Source organism: Lissotriton helveticus, chromosome 6 (genome assembly GCF_964261635.1).
Source record: "Lissotriton helveticus chromosome 6, aLisHel1.1, whole genome shotgun sequence".
NCBI lineage: Eukaryota > Metazoa > Chordata > Amphibia > Caudata > Salamandridae > Lissotriton > Lissotriton helveticus.
In genome coordinates this window covers 441,028,720-441,052,084 of record NC_136067.1, presented here as the reverse complement: position 1 = coordinate 441,052,084, position 23,365 = coordinate 441,028,720, and positions in this window count along the sequence as shown.

Below are 23,365 nucleotides of genomic sequence, written 5' to 3'. Positions count from 1 at the left end.
GGGCCGTTTCTTCCCTCAGGCATTTATAAACTTCAAGAGGTATAAAATCGGGCCCTGCTGCCTTGCCAGAAGAGAGATCTTTTAATGCCTGCAGAAGCTCCTCCATAGTAATTTCCTGTTCTAAGGATTCCCTCTCATTAGACGTCAGATTAAGACCTGTATCCTGCCAATTAATACCAGGATGTGTTGTATCTGCCTCCTCCTTATAAAGGACCTGATAGAATCGCCTAAAGACCTCTATGATTTCTGTTGGTTTTGTATACATCTGCTCGCCGTCTTTAATCTCGGTGATGATATTTTTTGAGGTGGCCTATCTTATCCGAAGCGCTAGAGCCCTGCCAGCATTCTCACCTGTTTCATACATACCTAATCTGCGGGTCTGATATTCTGCTGCAGCCTTCTTTGCTAATTGTCGCTGAATATCTGCTTTTATAGTGTTTAGGCTCTCTAGGCTCTGCGACCCCTGGATCCCGTGACAGACATCCCTCCTGTGTTGCTCCTCTGCCTTCACCAGTTTAGCCAAAAGACATTCCCTATCCTCCTTCATTTTTTTCCAAAGCCGTGCAGAGAAACTAATTGTCTCCCCTCTTAGACCAGCCTTAAAGCTATCCAAGACCATACCGCGGGAAGCACTATATCTATTGGCATCAAAAAAGGATTTGGACCACTCCTTCATGTGTGTTAAATAGTCGCTGTCCACTAGTAATTTCCTGTCAAAAGACCATGGCCTCATTTTTTCCCTTGGTTTAATGACAGAAAAATTCAAGACAAGCGGATTATGGTCCGAGATTAACTTCGGCAAAATTGAAATTTCAACATTACTCAATTGTGTGGCTGAGACAAAAATATAATCCAATTTAGTATATTTATTAAATGGATGTGAAAAGTATGTAAATCCCGAATCATTTTTCTTTTGGTTGCCCCAGACATCCTTCAGGCCATAAGAGTGCAATATAGAGGACACTGCCCTAAATACTCGAGGCTTACGGCCGCTGTATGGGGTATTGCCAGTGAAGTCGGCTGAGATATTAAAATCACCGCAAAATACCATGGGTGCTGGCCAGTTAGTAAGCTCCCGTTCAATGTGATCCATCACCCCTGGATCATCCAGATTAGAACCGTATACTGAGCATAGAGTAATGCCTAATTTCAATTCACAAATTGCCCATCTTCCCAACGGATCAGCTTTTGATTTTCTAGCACCTCCCAGACCTACCCGGCCCAATATGGCTACCCCCCTGATGGTTGAGGTCTGTGAGGAACAGGACAGAGTTTCATACCCCCTTATATTTAGCCAGTGTTTCTTTTTCAATGGTAGGTGAGTCTCTTGTATACACAAAATGTCGGCCCTAATTAATTTGACATACTCCTCAAATTTTTCCCTCTTTTTCCAATCGTTCAGTCCTCCTATATTGAGACTGATTATCTTAATCCTTGACATATCCCTGGAGAGAGACGAGCCAACATACCAACCAGTCACATTTTATCCTAAATCCGACATCCACAAGTTTAACCACTTTCAACAACTCCAATATATCAATAGACATGTTTATTGCATGAACTTTCTTTTTGCTTCGTTTTCCCCCTCCCCCCCCTCCCTCGAGGTTGCCCCCCCTCCCCTCCCCCCCGACCCCAACTTACTCCCAGGTGAAGCGCGCAGACTGGGTCTGTGCGTGTGATGGGTGCGGCCCTGCGCAGGACACAGTGCAATCAATAGATCCAGACTTCAACCTTTAAACTTATGTGTACCCACAAATCTCCATAACGTGACACATTTACCTATATGAAATTCAAACTTAAGCTTAAACCAATCTAGCCCCTAGACTTCAACCAGTGACATACATTAAGACCTTAGCCTTTGTTGGTTACCATTACTGAATATAACATGCTTATAAAGAGTCCAAGAACTCCTTAGCCTTGATTTCCGAGGAAAAGTATATGATCTTGCCTAGGTGGATTATCTTCAACTGAGCAGGATTAATAAGATATATCTGCACTCTTTTATCCTGGAAAGGTTTGATTAATTGTCTTAATCGCCATCGGCGTTCCACGGTGGTATGGCAGAAGTCCGGCCTGACGAAGAAGGACCCTCCTTCAAAGGTTCTTTTAGAGTCTGGCCGGGCTTTCTCTGCAATGGACTGGCGAAGAAGAAAATTGCCTATATAGATTAAGATCGCTCTAGGCTTATCCCCTTCTCTGGCGTTTTTTCTCAGTCTGAAGGGTGTCCTGTGCGCTCTCTGTATTTCAGTGGTCCAATTCCATCCGGCGATATCTGGAAAGGCTTTCTCGAATGTTTTAACAATGAACATTTTGTCATCCTGACCCTCGGCCCCTTCCGGAATGCCCAGGACCCTGAGGTTATTCCTTCTTTGCCGGTTCTCTAAGTCCTCCAGCTTCCACTGGATATCGATGGCTTGGGCTCCCAGTGTTTCGACTTTATTCGTGGCTGCGGCCGCCTCAGCTTCAGTGGCGACTACCCTCTCCTCTAGATTTGATACCCTGTCTCCAACGTTTACCCAGGCTTTTGACATCTTTCTAACCACTGCTTTCATTTGCAGCTTGGGATTTAAGGCTGTCTGAGCGGGTTTCTTCTCTGTGTGCAGTTATCCCCTGCTGGATTGATTCCATCATCGCCATCATCATTGACAACTGCGCAGTATCATTGTGCCTTATATCACCCGTGGCCAGGTTAGAGTTCCCTTGCAAAGATGTCGTAGGAGAGTGGTCCTGAGTAAGTGCTGTGTGGTCCCTTTGGGGGGGCACTATTTTGATAATCGATGACGGCAATCCTGCCTCACTGTCGCTCTCTGTCTCCGGATTACTGCCATCGATATCTGAACTGTGTGGCTCGTCATCATCATCCTCTGACCAATTGGCCTCCTCTGTGACAGAGAAGAAACACTCGCTGGGGGTATTTTCTTTTTCCCCCTCACAATGTGTGACCCCAAGGTGAGTTATACTAACTGTAGAGTTGGCAAGTAGATCCTTGTGTACCTCTAGGGCAGTACATATCTCGGCTGTTGTTGAACCCCCTTGATTGCCCTCAGTGTTGGCTGGTGGGGCTGCTAGCTCTTCTATTGGGAAATTCAATAGGGGGTTCATCGCACATTGTGAGGACATTGAGGTGATAGCCTCACTGCTGTTAGCGGCTCCGAAATCATCAGTCCTCAGTTCAGCCATTAGAGACTCTGATTGAGTCGTCGGGATCATGTCCCTGCCTGCGGCAACCTCCCTGGCCTGCTCAACCTCCACCTCCACCTGAGATGACTGAGGGAGTTGTGCCTGCGGATGAATCTGCTGTAACTGCTGCTGCTGCGGATTCGGGATGACTGGCTGCGGTACTAGAGCTGTACCTGGATCCACTTCTGAGATAATGGCTGGTGTTGGTGGAGAAAGCAGCTCAGGTAGAACAGATAGAGCGGGTAGTAAGGATGGCCCCGGTAATCCAGGCGCTGAGGCTACTGAAACTGGCTCGCTGTCCTTCAGTTTTTTTTTCCTTTCATTCCTATTCAGCATTTCCACTACACTGACAGTCGCTGTGGCTGTAGCTTGTCGGGTTCTGGCTGAGGGGGGACGCATTTCTTTAGGGGTGTTCTGCCCTGCGGGCTGTAGAGGTTTTGCCCGCCCTGATCCAGCTTCAAATGCAGAACCATCCACCTCGATGCTTGCCATAGCGTCTAAGCCTAGAACACTGTCTGCACTGCCACCATCAGCCGTGCCTTTCTTTTTTGTCTTGCCCCCAGTATTACTTTTAGGAGCCATAGATAGTGCAAATATTATGAGGAGAGAGATCCTCTGCCTCACCTCAACTGTGCCTCTGCTGCGGCGGCCCCCTCCACCTCCTTGCACCAACCTGTCGTGACTGGTGGGTCTATCGAGTCTGTTTGAGCTGCTGCTGCCGTTTCTGCCGTTTCTGCTCCGTTTTCCAAGTCTCGCCGGCTTTGATCGACCCCGCCTCCGGACTCCGCGAGCTCCGTGAGCCCTGCAGTGCGCCAGCCCACCTCCAGATGAAGCTGCAGCCAGAAGCCGCCGCAGATCCGTGCAGAGCAGCCTGGCGTGGAGACCGCTGACGAGCACCATTGGTCCCGTCACGCTCATGAAAGGTATACACCAAATGCACTTTTGCCGCTTTGCCGCTGCCGCCGCTGAAATGCAGCTTTAGTTTCCCTCCTTTACTTTAAAGCTGTTGATAGTTGCATATCTATGTCATTGCATAGAGATGGGATGCGAGGTCTGTATCCTGCTACCGGCATATGCCCCTTGCACCATGGTTCCAGCCGGCCGTGTAGCACCGGTAGATTCGCCGCCCTTCTCTGTACGCCCCCTTAGCGCTCAAGAGATGCTGGCAAAAAAAAAAAGAGAGGGCTTGGATATCAAGGTTTTGCCATAGTCATCAGTCACTTCATCACTTCATCACCGCACTGTGCACTGTGTCTGACGCTGCCGCTCAGCCGCTAGTCACGGCCGCCATCTTGCCTCCCTGTAGGTGTTATCCTTTTTACAGCGGAAACTACTGCGGTGTTCTGTAATGCGTGTCTTGATGGGACGTGAGGTCATACCCACGTACTGTAGATCACATGGGCATTTTAGCAGGTATATGCAGTGTGAGGTGTTGCAATTCGTATGACCCCTTAACTCCCATTTAAAGGACTCTGTCAGTTGTATTGTCTTATGTATGGCAGTGTATGGTCATACGCTACAGGACCCACAAGGATAATGTCCCGTCACTGGTGGTAGATGCCACAGGGTGGATTGAGTGGGCTTCCTGATCGGTTTTGGTCTAGTCTTAATTAGGATGTCCTTGACATTTTTGGATCTCTTGAATGCAAATCGTGGCAAATCAAAAGATAAGTCCCCTGTGTTCAAAATCTGCCAATGGTGTTTGATGATGCTTTTGACCTGTGTTGAGGCTGGTGTAAAAGTGGTAACACAGGTCATTGGTTCATTATCACTGGGGGTTCTCTCCCTTTGTTCAAGTAGGGCATCCCTATGATTATTTCTGGCTCTTTTCTGGGCTTTAGCTATGTCTCTGATCGGGTAACCTCTCTCCAAAAGATTTCTGGATAGGATAGTGGATTGTTTCTTGTACTCCGGTATGCTACTGCAATTTGGCCATGTCATGCACGATTGGCAACAGGAATGAATGGAATCACACCAAGCTTGGCATCAAACTAGAATTCAGAGGGGAACCTCCTTCGTCCCTGATGTTTGCTCCATCTCTTTTGCTCTCATCCTCAACATAATATAACTCCCTCAATCCTGGCTACAAACACAAATTTCCTTTATTTTTACAGTGCTATGTCGCGCATTTGCTATGTTTGTACTTTATAATTTACATAGAGATTCTGAAGCATTTCTTAATGATATATAGTTCGTTACTAGTGCCACTGACCTTTTTTTTTACTTCGTCAGTTTCTGCTCTCAATTTTTCAAGTATCTTCTTTTCAATTTGTGTAAGTCATAGACACTACCTAGTTCAAAGTCTTACTCACGGCCTTAACTTAATACATACATTTAAATTATTGACATTTGATCCATATATTAGGCAGAGTATTCATTCATATACGCTCCCTCATTATGGTCTCCCATCTCTAGGTAAATGCATTTACAGCTCAGATTCTGCTAAACGCTTATTCCTTAGTTCACATTTCTCTCCACATGACATACTGCTGTGTTTATTAAACCCACCGTTCAGTACATTTCTGAGAACAATCTACCTGTGCACTTGTATTGTGGATTCTGGCGACTGCAGTTTACTGATGAACGCAAAAGGTGACCACAATTCCACCTGCGCAATTTGCTAGCTTGAACATCGCGAACATTATTTTCTACTGCTTATGTGTGGTGCTTGTCATTTCCCTCGGTCATGCCAACTTGACCGCTTCGTGATTCAATCTCACTGACTTAATTGGCGATAATATGTGTGCGATGAATTAGACAGGAACACACGCTCAGCATCCCTGTCTGATCTTGGCATTACTGCCAATCATTATGCCCATTTTCACCAAACAAATGGCGGGCACCAGCCCCATATCACAGAAAAAGCGTAATTGACGCCAGATGCAGAGCACGGCATGAAAGATGATGAAAGCACTTGTATCTAAAACTCTTAATGGTGCAGCCGTGTATTCATTTTGTAAATTCCCAAGCACAAGCAGTAGATACCGAACCTGGCCTCTCTGGAAAGAGGATTGGAGGGAACAATTTATTAAAAATAGGACAGGTCCTAATTAGCACAAGCAAAGATGAACCTCAGTCATAGGGAGAGCTCCCTAAAAGAGAAATGCGAAAACACATTTAAACGTGATTTAATGTATTATAACTCTACGTACAACGATCGTCACCACACACTAATCATTCATTGAGCTTGTAAATCACTTGTGACAACATTTTCAAACAGAAATGTAAGCTTGTTATTTACCACAAACTAAATGCTATGGGTCTAAACTTAACATGATGAGTTCAAGTCTCCAAGGGTCTACTCTATTTTCACTTTCTTAAATGTATTCTAACATTGTAGTATAACTTTGATTTGTTTAAATGTTGTAAATGTTGAACTAGTGAAGACATTATTTACCAATTTTAAATAATTATACCAGATACTTTGCAACACGATAGACATGGAAAGCGTAATATTTGTATTCTCAACTATACAGTAAAGAATGAGCTGATGTGATTTGTGCTAAGAATGAGAGGTGGCTTGCATTTAAAGCAATATAGCGTTTTCTGCTCCCAGCAGGCTTTAAAAATGCTAATCATTCAATTCAAAATCTTTACATTGTAAGTCACCCTCTACAGTTAAAAATGTAAATAATCTATTACAATCACTATACTATTAAAAATATTTTGCTCCCAATTGGAATTCGCAATTCAGATAGCATTTAGTGACTACCTAACCTAGCAATCAGCACGTCAACATCAGTGAACACAACTTTTGCTCTGCCATTTAAAAAATATATATATTCTTTTCACTCTCCATGCTGTTTGTCAGCAATTTTCATCTGCTATTGACTCCTCCTGTATCCAGCTTCTGCATCCAGGCATCATGTTTAAAATGTGGATTGTGGGCCACAGCTTTGTCTTTTAGGCCAGACTGCATGCTACAAATTGTGGCATTGGCAGAGATCTTAGATTTCCCGAAGTGGAAATGACTTCGATCGGCCACAGAGGTATGAAGTGACATCATTACTTGCCTTTGATTGAGAGCATTTCAGATTACAAGCACCCAGACCTCATGATTGTACACTGTGCTGGCAACGACTTTGGGACTATCACAGAGGTTGGTCTCAAAATCCAAATGAAGGAAACATTGGCACAATTCTTTCTTCCTAATTCCTTTGTGTATTCCAACCTATGTCAAAGGCAGAAATGGGAGTTCCCATCTCAGTTTTGTTCAAAGATTGAGGAATCTTGGAGACATGTCAATAAAGTAACTTTGGCATTTCTCCATGACGATAGGATGTATTATACTGTAGAAAAAGAAACCTCCAGCAACAGAAACCCCCTTACTATTTTTCAAAGACTGTTTCACATTGAAATGTAACAATTGACTGAGCTCTTAACAATAATATCCTCTTTGACAGGCGAGGAGTGTACGAAAAGGAGAGAGTCCAGTTCACAGCAGAAGGCAACCAAATCTTCTTTAACTCTTTAACAACATGAAGAAATGTTTGCAGTTCTACCTACATGTACGCACTTTAAACACGGAGGATCTTTTCAGAGCCACGCAATAAACAAATGACAGCATTATTTTTTATGTTTTTAGTGGATCTGTGGATCCACCTTGAAATCCATAACCAGTCCAATAATGAGGATTCTGACTACATAAAGTTCTGCTTTGAATCTGCAGGTCTTATTAAACCTTTTAAAAGATAATTGTATCCCAGGGTTATCTGGAGAAGTGTCTAAGTGTATGTGTGTTTGAGTGTGTGTGTATGTGTGCAAGATAATGTATGCTGTGGTCATGTAAGTTAATGTGAAATTGTGGCTTTGTGTGGGTGGGAGAGTGTGTGTGGCATTGTGTGTGTCACTGTCTGTGTGTGGCGTTGTGTGTATGTATGTGTGTTTGATTTTCTGTGTGGGGGTGGTGTGAGTGTGGACATTTGACTGTGTGTGAGAGTTGTGTATGTGTGATTGTGTGTGTGGTGATGTGAGTGTATATCTGTGAGACTGTGGGTTGTGTGCGTGTTTGTGTGGGTGGGTGTGTATGTGGTTGTGTGTATGCATGTCAGTGTGTGTGGGGGTTATGAGGGTGTGTGCATCAATGTGTAGGGTGGCATGGATGTGAGCGTTGGTATTTGGGGTTGTGGGTGTCTGTGTGGGGTAAAGTGAGAGTGTGTGACTACATATGTGGATTTGTGTGGGTGTGTGTATGCAATTGTGTGTGTGCATGCCAGTGTGTGGGGGATATGTGTGGGTGTGTGCCAGTGTGTGTGGTGGCATGGGTCAGCATGTCAGTGTGTGAGGATGTGCATGTGTGTGGTGGTGTGATTGTGTCTGTGGGGTTGTGTGGCTATATGTGTGTGTGGAGAGGTTGTGTGAGTATGTGTGCAACTCTGTGTGAGGGGTTGTGTGGGTGTGCGTTAGTGTATATGTGGGGGTGTGGTTGTGTGTGTGAGTGTGTGTGATTGTGTCAGTGCATGTGTGAGTGTGTGTAGTGTTGTGTGGGTGTGTCAGTGTATGTGTGGGGGTGTACGTGTGTGTGTAGGATTGTGTGGATATGCCTGACTGTGCCTGTTGGGGGTCATGTGAATGTGTGTTAGTGTGTGAGTGTGGGGCTGCATGGGTGTGTGATTGTCTGTGTGTGGTTTGCAGCTGTTCAGGGGTGTGTCAGTGTTCCTGCAGGGTTGTGTGGGAGTGCATGTCAGTGTGTGTCTGTGGGAATTGTGTGTGTCTGTGTTTGTGTTTCAGTGTGTTTGTGGTTGTCTGGGTGTGCATGCCAGTGTGCAGTATTGTGTGGGTGTGTACCAGTGTATGTGTGTGGAGTTGTGTAGGTATGTATGAGTATGGGGGTGGGTGTATGTGATGTGTCTGCAGGGTTGTGTGAGTGTGTGTATGGTATGGTCCATGTAAGTGTGTGTTATTTTGTATTTGAAGCTTTGTGTGGGTGTATATATGAGTGTTTGTGTGGTGTTATTTGGGTGTGTATGTCACTTTCTGTATGTGGGTTGTGTGTGATTGTGTGTGGGGTTGGTGTGGATATGTAAGTGTCTGGATGGTTGCGTGTGGGTGTTTTGTGGTTGTGTGCATGTGCGTGGGGTTGTGAAGATGTGTGTGTGAGAGTGTGGGTGAGGGATTATATGTGTGTGTGTGAGAGACTGTGTGGGGCAGTTCTGTAGTTGTGTGTGTGGCTGTATTGGGTTGTGTCGGTGTGCATGTGATTGTGTGCAAGGTGGTATGGGTGTGCAGTTGTGTGTGTGTGCCATTGTGTGTGCATGGTTGCGCAGCTATGTGTGAGAGTGTGTGGTGGGTGTTGTGTGGATGTGTGTATGTGAGTGTGTGCGGGGGAATGTTAAGGAGTGTGTGTGAGATTGATGGTGTGTGGGGTGGGATGGATGTGTGTGTCACTGTGTGTATACAGATGTGTGTTTCAGTGTGTGTTAGTGTTGTCTGGGTATGCATGTCACTGTGTGGTGTTGTGTGCGTGTTTATGTGTGTCAATATATATGTGTGGAGTTGTGTAGGTGTGTTGAGTGTGTGTGTGCGGATATGTGGGTGAGCATGTGTAAGTGTGTGTTTGGGGCCAAATTAGTGTGTATATCATGGTGTGTGTGTGTTTGGGCTTACATAAGTGTTTTGAGTGCATATGTGTGAAATTATGTGTGTCACTGTGTCTGTGAGGGGGGTTGTTAGTGTGTGTGTGTGGGGGGAGTGGTTGCATAGTTGTGTGTGTGAGTTTGTGTAGGCTGTTGGGTGGGTGTGTGTGTTCCTATGTGTGGGGGTGGGGGTGTGAGAGTGTATGTGTATGATTGCATGGATGAGTGTATGTGTGTAGTTGTGTTTTTTAAACACATTTTTTTAAGATCCACGGATCATTCTCAAAGCCTCAGGAGGCCACGCTGAGCATCGAGATGTATCCACATATCCACATATCCACTAAATGGACAAATACAGAATTCCCAAAACTTTTTCAACCACAGCGGGCATCCCACTGTGACTCCCTCAATCCATCCAACGGGTCTGGGTACCTCTACCCTGCGCCCTTGCAACATTTTTATTATTTGATGACACAGGGGCAAGTTGCTTAGTCCCAAAATGGGGTTGCTGTTATAGTTGCGGTCAGCCATTAAGACAGCACAGAGCCACCGTGAAGACATTTTTGAGCCTTAATGTCTCAAAACTATTGAATGGATTTACTGCAAATCATACAATTCACTCTTTCTGAACCACAATCTAGAATTCTGCCAAATTTAGTGTAATTCTGTTCAGCAGTTGTTTTGGCATATGTATTCAATTTCCCTATGGAAAAATTAATGGGGAAAGTGTGTTTTAGTAAACACCTTTTTCTCTGTTCCTGCTTAGCGTATCACCCCAAAACTTTTCAGGAAGGAGCTGAAGTCAATGAGACCTTTTGGGAAACTTTCAAGAAGATTCATCATACAGGGCCAAAGTTATTATCAAACCCCAAAAATGATTTTTCTTTGGAAGCATGGTCCTAACTATAACTACTCAGTTCCATCCACAATTGATATTTTAATTGGGCAAAATTGGGGTTCTGAGAGCTGGATAAAATCTGTTTGTTTTATGATTCGCAAAGGAATCTGACTGCCTCAGTAAGATATGGAACTGATGGTTCTTGTACAGAGCCTTTTGAGATCAAGCAGGGGTCAGACAACGGGTGTATTTTGGCTCAACTTTTATATACATTATATGTTAATCAATTGGAGGTTTTCCAGCTTAGTGATGGCTGGGATATGACGCAAGTGGGGGTCTAGAGTTATTCTAGCAGAGTTCTCTGTTGATGATGCCATCCTGATGTCAAGAAGAGCACTTGATGCCAAGTTTTTACTGGAATCATTTGTCATGTTCATGAATGTCCTGGACCTTTGTACCAGCTTCAGTAAATCGTTCTTTATGATTATAGGTCCTATATCCACAAAGACAAGAAGGTACCAGCTTTAAGGGTGTGAGATTACAAAAGTTATGGTGCTTTCTTATTTGGAAGTGCAATTTGGCCAAAATGGGCCTGCGTCACCACATTTAACCTAAAAAAGATTCATTTTTAAAGTCTGTTTCCTCAGTATTTGATGTTGCCTTTAGACAGGGGAACAAACCGATCAAAGGGTATATTTAGCTAAATGAGCCCTGGCTATATATGATGGTTGTGACCTTTGAGAGTATGAGATACCTCCCCATTACAAATTGTTGAGATTAAATGTCAGAAATGTATCCCATGCCTAACTCTTTTTTGAGAAGTATAGAAATAGATGCACTGGAGTGGACTAATGAACGTTGTGTGAAATGGCGATTCTCTAATTTATATGCAGATAGAATCTTGATTTCATTAAAGACAACAGAGGCTAACATTATGCAATAAGCTTTTATTGCTGCCCCAACATGCATCCCTTTAAATAATATTGATACAATATAAAACATTAGAATGTTCTCAAGGAACTATAAGTATCCAGTGCCCAAAGTCATTCACCTCTTTTAGCTTCAATGACACAAGAAACAAACCCCTTTGGTGATTTTTGCTGAATCCTACGAACTATTATCTAAAAACAACGGAAAGAAAATCTCACAGTAAATGTAAATCAAACATAGCTTCATAATAATGAAATAAACTAACTTCTTAAGAGAATAAAAATGTTCTTTAAATATTTATTCAAAATCCTTGAAATAAATATTTTATGAAAACATTCACCTTTGAAAAAAATACCTCTACTCAAGGGTGAGGAGGGTGGGATAATGTTAGCCTGCATTAAAATTAGAGACTCACCATTTCATTACAAGACCAGAGTCTACCATTATACATGTTTAAAGCCATCTAAAGCTATGTTACTAACATGCTTCACTGGTCTTAAAAAAAAACTTGCAAAAGTGTTTGCACTCGATCACTCAGCTATTTTAAGTATTTCAGGCAGGGATCTACCTGCCCTAAAGACCTGGCTAGCCATGGCCCCTCTTAAGAAATTGGCTCCGAACCTTGAGAGATCTTCACCGGCTTCACTCATAATCATGCGTATCCATCTGGCCAGTGTGGCTGTAGATACGGGTTTATAAGGTTTCACATGGGATAAAAGAAGTTGATCAACACCATGAGCCCTGAATTCCATGACCTTACTTTCGTACTCCTTAATACATCTTACCACACATAATTTTCCGCAATCATGGCAAAGGGGTAGAAGACAGAATCTGACAAAGTTTTTGTTCTTTTCCACATGTCAAAATGTACACCCTCTGTTGGACAACTCTAGGTCTTTGATGTCCAAAACTTTCCTAAAAGAATTTAAGCATAACAAGGTTGCCAGCTTCATAAATATTTGTTTAAGAGAGAGGTGAGTGCGGTTTGGCCAAGAATTATTGAGTTTGAAAATCACATTGACATCCCACATGGATTCATAACGTGCTTTAGGGGATCTTTTTAGTCATCACGCTTTACATTAAAGGGGGTGATTTTAGCCAGCATCCTTCACTTTAAAAGATTATTACCAATTGCTATATTGACCAGGACATGGCCGGAAGAAATTGCATATCAATAACAAATGATCGTTCTATAGGAAAGATCAGAATCAAAAAGTCTAACTTGGTAATTGGCTACCTGCTGTATAGGGACTTCCATGGGATCCAGATCTCTATCGACGCACCAACTAAACTATTTTTTCAAAACACCCCTATATATTTTTCTTGTTCCTGGGGCGCATGATTCATCCAATAAACTTTTAGCTTCTCCTGAAAGGCCTGAATTTCAATTTGATCCCCTGAAAATCTCCAAACAAGAAGGTTAATCTTCTCCTCTAAGACCAAAGGGTGCTCTTCTCCGTCTGAACCTTGTAGAAGACCCATTGGTCCCGGGACCAGGCGTGGGATATCTACTGCGAAATCCATCACCTCTGGGAACCAGACCTGGGAGCTCCAGAAGGGAGTCACCAGAATAATCCTGCTGATGCTGGATTCTAGTCTTACTTTCCACAGCACTCTCTGAATCATGGAAAAGGGGGGCAAGGCATATAATCTGTTCTTGCCCCAGCACTAAAGGAAAGCATCCACAGCTGCTTCCTTTGGATCTGGCCTCCAACTGAAATACATTGGTACTTGGAAGGTTAGTCTGCTTGCAAACAAATCTACCTGAACTGGCCCCCAAAGTTCTTGGATAAGGGAAAATAACTCTGGCTGCAAAATCCGATCGTTAGATTTCCAGAGAAACCTGGAATTCCAGTCCGCCCTTACATTCTGAAGTCCTGGAATAAATTCCACTCTTGGCCCAAACTTGTAGTTCAAGCAAACATACCAAATTTGTTTTGCCAAGTTCGACAAGGTTTGGGATTTCACACTTCCCAACCGATTTATATATGACATTGCTGAAAAGCTGTCTAATCAAGTAAGTATGTTTGAATTTTTCAGGAAAATCTTTAAAACTCTTTAGGGCATTCAGCCCAGCCAACATTTCTAGACAATTTATGTGAAGTGACTTTTCCTCTAGCACCATCTTCCCCCAGTTTCCAATTTGCCTATCTGGGCTCCCCAGCCTTGGTTGCTTGCATCTGACTCTAGGACAAAATCTGGGATGTTCCAGAAGATGGCCTTGCCATTCCATGCTTTGAGATTTCTGAGCCACCAAACCAGGTCCTCCTGAGCATCGTCTGATAGGGCTATTGAATCCCTGTACAATAAACCTTCCCTTAACCCTAACACTTTCAACCTCTGTAAGCCTCTCTAATGGAGAGGGCCAGGGCAAATGGCCTGAAGGGATTATGATATAGGTCCCAAAACTCTCGCCAGGTCTCTCAGTAGTATTGAATCTTTGGATCTGACAGACCTCACATCCTTTTTCTTTTATCTTTGTCACTTTCGTATGTGGAAGAAATAGTTGAGATACATTCAAATCTACCTGAAAACCCAGAAACTCTAATTTTTGTGTGGGTATCATGAAAGACTTGCCTGTATTTATTATGAAAGCGAAACTCTCAAGAAGTTCTATTGCCCAAGACATATGTTTTCGAAGCTCTGACTTGTACTGTTACATAATGAGTATGTTTTCCAGGTAAATAATCTGTTGAACTCCTTTTTCCCTGAACTAGCTTAATACAGAATGAAGCACTTTGGTAAAACACCATGGGGCCCGAAGACAGTCCAAACGGGAGGCAGAGGAACTGATAAAGCACGCCCCTCCAAGTGAAGCGCAGATACTTCTGGCTGTCCTCGTCCATGGGTATCGTGAAAAAGGCTTTGTTGAGGTCCATTTTTACCATTTTTACAATCCGTGGCCTGTAAAGTGTCTCTCAAGAGATGGATAACCTCCAACTTGAAGTGTCTGTAGTTTAGAAATGTGTTTAATTGTTTCAAGTTTAAAACCGGGTGCCAGCCCTTGACTTTTATTCTTGCAAACAAAATTGCACTTGCAAATCCTCCTATTTTTTTCTGTTCAGTGCTTGCATTAACATTTCTTTGTCCATCTTTTGGAACATCTCCAAGTCTGTGAGGGTCATATTTTCAGCATTAAAAATAAACTCTCTGGGTTTTGTCAGTTGAACTAGGTATTACCAAAACTCAATTTTGAAACCCCCAACAGTTTCCAGCACCCATGAGTCCTGCATTATTCTTCTCCAAATCTGAATAAAGTAGTTTAACCTTCCCCCTGCCCTTATGAGGGAAGAAGTAATACTGCTCACCTTGATATCCTTGGTTTGCAAATTTGGGTCTTCCACCTTAGTTTCTCAAGGTTCTCCCTCTTTGAGGATACAAGTTTGAGTTTTGTCTGTAGCCCATGCCATAGTTAGGTAAAACTGGGACCTACATGACCAGTGGCTGACTGCCAGTCCTCTCCTGTCAGCCCATCCAAAAAGGGGACGTGAGCCAAAGACACTACGCCATGCTAGTTTACACCTTGCTAAAAGCTGTGAAAGTGTAAATGTATTTCGCTAGTGATTTTATAAAATTATCCCTAAAAAGAAGACCCTTCATATCTCCCATGTTTTCTCTAGAGGATAGGTCCGCTAATTTAGGGTTCATCCTCATCAGGACTGCCTTTCGTCTCTCCATGATCAGTTGAGCATTAGCAGGGTTCAGCCTACATATGTCATGCTGGGACCAACCCCTTAGAAAGGTCAATATTACCCTAATCGTCCTTCCCCGAGTAATCCTGTGGCATATCTAAATTTCATGAAAGCAGACCCAGTATGTCAACGAGCTCATCCTGACATTGTTTTAGGCATTTTTCAATGCTCTTTCTTGGGTTCTTTCCAAACTTAAATAAGAAGGTTATATCTTCTGGGTACAGATTTGGTGTATTACACACCTTATCCCTAGTCGAGTGTCTAAAGCACTTGTTTCTAAGTAGATTGTGAGTTTCTCTATCCAGACACTTCCTCACTCAGTGAGTCAGGTACTTGGTTACATTGCCCATTGGCCACCACTCCGCTGGTGCCTAATTGTAGTGGGTTTAAACATCTCACCCCCAAAGGGGTATTTTATCTTGTGTGAGGCAGAGGTTTGTTCTAAATCCTCATCCGAGCTCTCTAAGGTATCATATTTATCCTGTGGGCCAAATATGAATGTATCCATTTACATCTCATCATAGTATAAAATCTCTGCTGAGGAGCTGAAACTGTGTCGAGATTATTTTGTGCCAAAAAGGCCATCCTTCCCATTGTGCTACTACGGGCAACTTTTCTATGTGCCCCGTAAAGGTGGCCTGATTCTCTTGTGCTGCTAAGAACACCATTCTCTATTGTAGTGCAGGGGCTACCAGTGTCGTAGGCATGGTTGAATACCTTTTCCACATGGTTCCTCTTTTGGGAAACATTTCCGCCTTCTCTGGGGCTCAGAGGTAGCAGGGGAGTCTCCATCTGAGCGGGAAAAATAATTCCCCTCTACAGGGGTTCCCCTCTTCCGCTTAGTTATTCTGGCGCCCACCGCCTCCCTCACAGAGGACCTAAGTTCCTCTTCTAGTAGCCTTTTAATGCTGTCCCCCATGAGCTAAGGAACTGCCTGGGGTATGGAGTTGGTAGTTTCATACTTATTATTAACCAGCTTACAATTACAGCCCTTGTGTTTTTTTTTATATTAGTTGGATCGCCTACTCACGGTTTGTGCAGTATTTCGGTGTTTTTGTGGGATTATTTTCCCCAAGGCAAGGAGTAGATAATGTATTTACCTGGTTTTCTTCTTGACACTAGGTGTGTTGAGCACTGTTATAGATTTGGTGAGAAGGCATTCATAGAGCCTCCAGTATGTTCTTCGGAGCTACGCAGCTATTTTAGCTTGGGCGAGGACCTGTTACCTTGGCTACCCATCCGGCAGAAAGAGGGTGTCAACATAAAGGAAGGACAGTCTCCGACCACCTCTTGTTGACGTTTACTTGTGGTGATGCAATCCAGCAGTGCGTCAAAAGACACAATGTCATGTCAATTAAACAATTGTTCCCAGGGAATGGGCTCGTTGCTAGGAATCCCGGGTAAGGAAAAACTCCGGTTTGCCTTTTATATTTTTAACTTTGTACCCTTTTTTAAAGAAACAGGGTGGGGAACGCGGTGCCACATTCAAGAAGGTGATCGCATCCTCGCTAGTCTATTCATTATGCCAATCTCGGCGGTATCAGCAGTATGGCAGCAAAAGCCCAGAGTTACTTCCTACTCTGAAAATTTTAATTCATTCCAACGTTTGTGGTATTAAAGGTAACTAGCAATATTACCATGGACCCAATATTATACTATTGCTTACAAACAATTATTAACTATTAAATGTAATATGGTAACATTTCTCTAAGGTTTAGTAGTAAAGGTTTGTTAAAGCAGAAAAACATATACTTATCTTGATGAGGAGCAGCTAATAAAAGAAGAGGATGACTTAGTGCACTGGATACTTATAGTCCCTCACAAACATTCTATTGTTTTATGATGTAATAATATTCTTTAAAGGTCTGCACGTTGGGGCAGCAATAAAAGCTTATTGCATAATGGTAGCCCCCGGTCTTGTAATGAATTAATTTCACACAACAGTTATGAATCCACTCTAGAGCATCTATTTTTATATTTCTCAGAAGTAGTTAGGCATGGGTTACATTTGTGATGTTCTTGCTGTTCTCCCTTTGTTGAGATAGGTAGTGATAAGGAGATTTAACAACGAACAAGAAATAATGCTGGTTATAATAAAATATGCAGAGTTAATATGCAAGCTTTGATGAAAATAATGTATTTTGAATGCATAAACTGTAGGCTATCCTATTTACTCATATTAGGTCTCAAATAGCAAAAGTAATGCTGCTTTAAAAAACACAAGCTTGATTAGAAAATGCTAAATATGCATAAACAGTTTAATTCCTGACCTCTCCATGAACAGGTTTTTAAATAAACTATAATTTACGTATATAGTTTCAAGTATTTCAGCAAAATGTTCCTATACACCATAAACCACTAATGACTAGTGATTGATTTTTTGTCATTTAAAGGGGTAATGAAGAGTTCATACATTAAATAGCAGAGTTTAAAATGCAAACTTGATTTTCTAACCTACATGTTTTCTCTATCAATGGAAATTCTGCAAAGTGTGTTCTTTTTCATTAGTACAGATGTTTGGAATGTGCTTTAATGCATGTATTATATGATTTGATTAACCAATATTGATTTTATAATTCTGTCATTTATTGACCATTGAGATTATTCTGAATTATCTTGTGGTTTGCAGTAATGATGAACTAATATTTGATTAATAAAACTGTTTAAACATGTACCAATTCTTTTTACTGACTTTATATTAGACTAATTACTGTGATGATAATTTATATGATAAACTGCTCTCTTCTTCTCTGAAACAATGGTAAAGATCCATTTGACTAGAGGCTGAGATTTAAAACAGAGCAGGTATTATCCCAAAAAGCACATCGAGATGGTTTAAATTCTTTGAACGATTCCTGCTCCAGCTCTAGCAATATGGATCAAAACTGAGCGGAATAGAACAATTTTGAGAGATTGTTTTACTCTTGATGGGACGGCAAGATTCCTTGGCTGAATTAACTCGATTTGTGTGGTTTTAGGTCACCCTATATCTTTAATATCCTAGATTGCACTATGAAATCTGATCTGAGCAGGATACAAAAAAATCCTTGTATAAACAGAACACAAGAGAATTCAGTCAGTTGATGCACCCTCAATACATACTCCTTCCTTATTGAAACCCACCTTATTGATTTAACCATCCATCATCTTTGCGACTAAGTTAAACCATTATTTCTTTTAACCAGCATTTGGCTACATCTGGTACATTGCTTTTTGGCCATCCCAAGAGTATTGCGCCAGGTTAAATGCATGTGACCTAGTGGTTGTGATTTGAATACAGATGAAGACACAATGCACTTTGTTATGTTTTGTGAGTTTTTTACTGATTTGCAGACTAAGTTGATTTACCCTTGCTAAAATCTTTGAATTTTACTCATCAGGCTAGCCTTCATATACTTACAATTTCCATCATCTGATTCCACCTGTCTTTATATTGCCAACTTTTTAAATGCTGCTGTTAACAAAAAGTCATTGGTGACTTTTTAACTGCTTCAATGTTTTGTTTGTTTTGTGTGTTCTTTATGGTTTTTACTTAAACTGACATAGAGAGAATCTTGATGATGAAATATGTTGCCATAGACATGTCCTTTCTGCTGGTCACTGTTCATTTACAAAAGCAAATCAGAAGGGGTTTCATATTTGCTGTTTAAACTAGAGCTTTAATTATGTTCTCTGACCTGCCTTTCACCTTGGCTACTGGCTCTGGCAGCAGGCATTGTGACCTCAGAACTCAATTGTCATACGTTATTACAGTTGAGCTGATATGTCATTTCTATATTGCAGGCTACTAGAGATGTCAGAAGTCGCCCATATAAGTAAATTAGAGATGAACTTTCATAAAAGGATAGCATTATCTTAGGTATAATATAACAATATGTCCAAAAAGGCAAAGTCCCTGCAGGAGGAAATACGTTGCTGTACTATCAGGAACAAGATCTTATTGAAACTATTGCATATGACTCCCACTTCTGATTCATTTCAAATGTGAGTTCTTTTTTTCAGGAGAGACTTTCTGATTTAATAAATGTTATGTATCACTGTATACTTTTTTTTAAAGTAAGGTGGTCGACTGCCACTGTAACAGAGAAGCAATTATTTAGGTACACAATGTTCTCAAGCATAACAAGCACAACCTATTGTTGCATGTCCTGCGCACTGTACTGTCAAGTCAAAAGTGCTTTATTCGAGTTATTACTCATAAAAGCATAATATACACAAGAATTTTAAAACAAATTAAATTTACAATCCAGCACATTGACGCAACACTATAGGTTACATATAAAAATTCATTCAGTTAAAAGGATTAAAACATTTGATAAAAATAATTTTCAAGATGTGAAACGCTGGAGTCTAAAAGCAATTCTACAAATGCAAAAAATCAATTAATCAAGACAGAGAATAGTTAGTTAACTAGCAGTCTCTATCTTGATACAAGGTCGTTGATAAATAAAAAGCAGTAATGTCAAATTCATGAGGACCAATTTGTCACACAGAGAATAGTTATTTAACTAGCAGTCTCTGTCTAAATTGTCGGGCAGAGAATAGTTATTTAACTAGCAGTCTCTGCCTGAGCATCCATGCCCAACCCAGATATTTTGCTGTAGCTATCAGGATCCAAGAAACTTGAGTCGTACAAATAATTCGCATAGCTACAGAACTACTTGATGTCCCAAGGTTCCTGCACATAGGAGCTAACCATACTCGTCTTGGAATAACATATGATCCGCATCAAAACAGAAAGTGACCCAGAGACTCATCCCCCAACCCACAAGCTGGGCAGGTGCTATTTCCACCTGAGCCCCATTTAGCTGTCAATATTTTTATAGGAAGTGCACCAGCTCTCAGTTGGAATAAGAGCTTCCTATCACCTGGTTTGGAGATGATATCCCAATATGGTTCCAAGACTGGATACATTTTGGCCTCAAGAAAATGCGAAGACATGGACCCAGAGCTTGAAGCATTTAAAGTTTTAGTAGCAATCCATTCCCAAAAAATATCTTTTAAGACACGCTTAGAAGGGAAAGATGTCCCAGCAGGGTCCTGCCATAAAGAACTCAACCCTAGCTCAAACAATATAGTTTTCAATAATTTAAGCCAGCTTATCTTGTGAAAGCCATCAGCCTTGATCACATCCACAAAACCCGCGGCATAATGTGAGAGCTCAGGAGTGGTCCAGAGTCTGCGCCAATACAAGATCGGGCGTAATCTGGCCAAGTCCTTGATTTGTTTCCTTCCTAGATCGTATCAGAGAGGCAACAACGGAGTACTTTTAGGTGTACCGGTAAGAGTTCTTAAAAATTTATTTTCAGAGGCTTGCAGAGATGTAAGATTTTCAAAGCCCCACATTTCAGCACCGTAAAGTGCAGACCCAATAGCCTTTGCTTCATATACCAATAGGGCTGGTTTAACAGGTTTGGTTAGCGACTTCCTGTGTTCAGAATTAATTGTGCCAGCTATTTGTTTGTGTCGCAAAATAGCAATATTTATATGCTGGCTCCACCTGTGTTCATCAGCTATTTGAATACCTAGGTATGTGAATGATTTAACTAACTCTAAAGGCCCACCACTCATCATAATTTTGGACTTAAAACTACGCTGCGGCTTGAAGCTCATTAGTTTAGTTTTCATAGTATTCACCTCCAGTCCATGTTCCCCACAAAAGTTCTCAAAAATTGTCAGAGCACGCTGTAGTCCACTAGGGGTTTTTGATAAAATTAGCGTGTCATCCGCAAACATTAATATGGGGATTTTTAGTCCTGCAAGAGAAGGAGCATCAACATTCGCAGTTACCAATCGAGAAACTACCCCGTTTATGAACAATGTAAATAGAGTAGGAGCCATTGAGCACCCTTGTCTGACCCCTTTTTCAACACGGAAATCAGGAGTGACCATCCCGTGACCGCCCCACTGAATTTTTGCATAGTTAGACTCGTGGAGGCGCAGTATCAGGGTTAGTACCTCATCGGAAACCCCCAAGCTATGCAAAACCTGCCACAGTTTTGCACGTGGGACCAGGTCGAATGCAGCCCGCAAGTCGACAAATGCCGCGTACAGGCTACACCCCCCCAGAACCACGGTTTTCCACTGTAATAATTGGAAGCGGAACACTTGATCGATCGTGCTTGTTGCCCTTCTGAAACCTGCTTGGAATGGAGATAGAATATTAAAATCCTCAGCCCAGTCGAGAAGCCTATTGACCACCACGCGACCCACGATTTTTTGCACAGTGTCAATAAGGCTGATAGGCCTATAGTTACAGGGCTGAGCTCGGTCCCCCTTCATGTACACGGGGATAATAACTGCTCCCCTCCATGAATCAGGGACATCTGCTCCTTGAGCAATTGAATTTATAAGCAAATGTATATATTTGCACCAGCGTTCACTATCGTTTAAGAATATATCAGCGGGTACTCCGTCTTGACCTGGAGCTCGCCCGCGTTTTACTGCACAGATTGCAGACATAATCTCTTTATAGTTAAAATTGTCATCTTCAAAAAACTTCATAACCGTACTGTCGTCAACTGAGACCCGGGTATTAAGAGTGTATTGCGAACTAAAGAATTTAACCCATGCCTCCTGTGAGACGTTATTACTTGGTGACTCTTCAGCTCTCTCAGAACCCCATTTTACAATATTCCAGAATACTCTGGAATCCTTCCTGTCACTGGCCATTTTCAGTTTGCACCAGTGTTGCTCGTCCCAATCCTTCTTAGCTTTAGCAATGCATACTTTATATTCTTTCCTAGCTAGAGGAACAGACACACAGTCTCGCTTCTTGATTGCCCGGCCAAGGTTGAGTCTTGCCTTCCTACACTCAGAGTTATACCATCTAGCATCTTTTCTGGTAATAACCCCCTTATGTTTATCAGGTCTTAGAAAGTGCGCCTTGATCTTACCAAAGAGGGTATCATGTATTTTGACCACTTCACCCACATCACTAGGAGAGGCATTAGCCAATTCCATAGCTAGAATGGCTTGATCAGTTTCACTATTGATAATATCAATAGCCTGCTGATTTCTCGCTACAGTGTCCCAACGTAGCCTACGCATATTGTTCTCGGGGATAATGGGCGGAGGAACTAATTCATTCATGCAGCTAGAGTTTGATTCAGCAGGCCACCATTTGTGAGTCACACATAGGGGGTTATGGTCACTCTCAGATCTTATAATCACTTCCATATCACAAAGGGCAGGCCACAGATGCAAACTGCAGATCACATAGTCAATTCGACTTTTGTGCCTCCCATTGTCGAAAGTTGGTGAACCAATTCTGTCCCTAGCTGTTCTCCCGTTCGTAGCTCTCAAGCCTTTTTCAAGACACAGTGCATTAATAGCTATAATGTCCTCTGTCCAACGGGAGACTGGTTTCAGTTGTAGTTCAGGGATGCCCCAGAAGGAATCCTCATCAGCACCAGTGAAAGCATCTCCCAAAACCAATGGCTCAAACGTCCTATTAAGGTCTCCTGCTATAACGATGTTATTTTTAACGGAGTGCTCCTCGATGAGGTCGGCCAAGGTTAATAATGTTTCAGATCGACCTTTGGAACTCCTAATATAAATATTGTAAATATCAAGTGACCCTGTTCTGTCATTAGAAATCCTAATAAGCTGGATATCATTGTGTCCAATAGCTATGTTTTTAACTGAGAGATTTAGTGCCTGTTGAATCCAGATAGTAAGCCCCCCCATAGGTCTACCTTTCGGACCCTTGACGGCTGGCACATAAAAATTCAAATAGCTTAATACAAAGACAGGATCGCAAGCCCAAGTCTCCTGGAATATACAAATATCAAATTGGGTAACAAAACCAAGCCAGTCCCCACAATCGAGCTTGGATGTCAGACCAGCTATATTCCAGGAGAGTAGGTTAGCAACCCCTGACAAACGACCCTGGTGTAATCCAGGAAAAGAGTTTAGTACACAAGCCTCACCCTCTGGTTGGACAACCAAGTTATTCAACAAATCATTGGTAAGGCAATTAACATTCTGGGTAGATAAGCTATCCGAATTTTGATCCCCATTAGCTAGTGGTACTTGGCTTAGATTTATAGAGAGTCAATCACAGTCATCAAGATTGGAAAAGGCTGAAAATCTATTCTCTAGATTTAGACCCCACTCTGGTTGCTTCACTTCCCTCCGCCCTTTTGTTG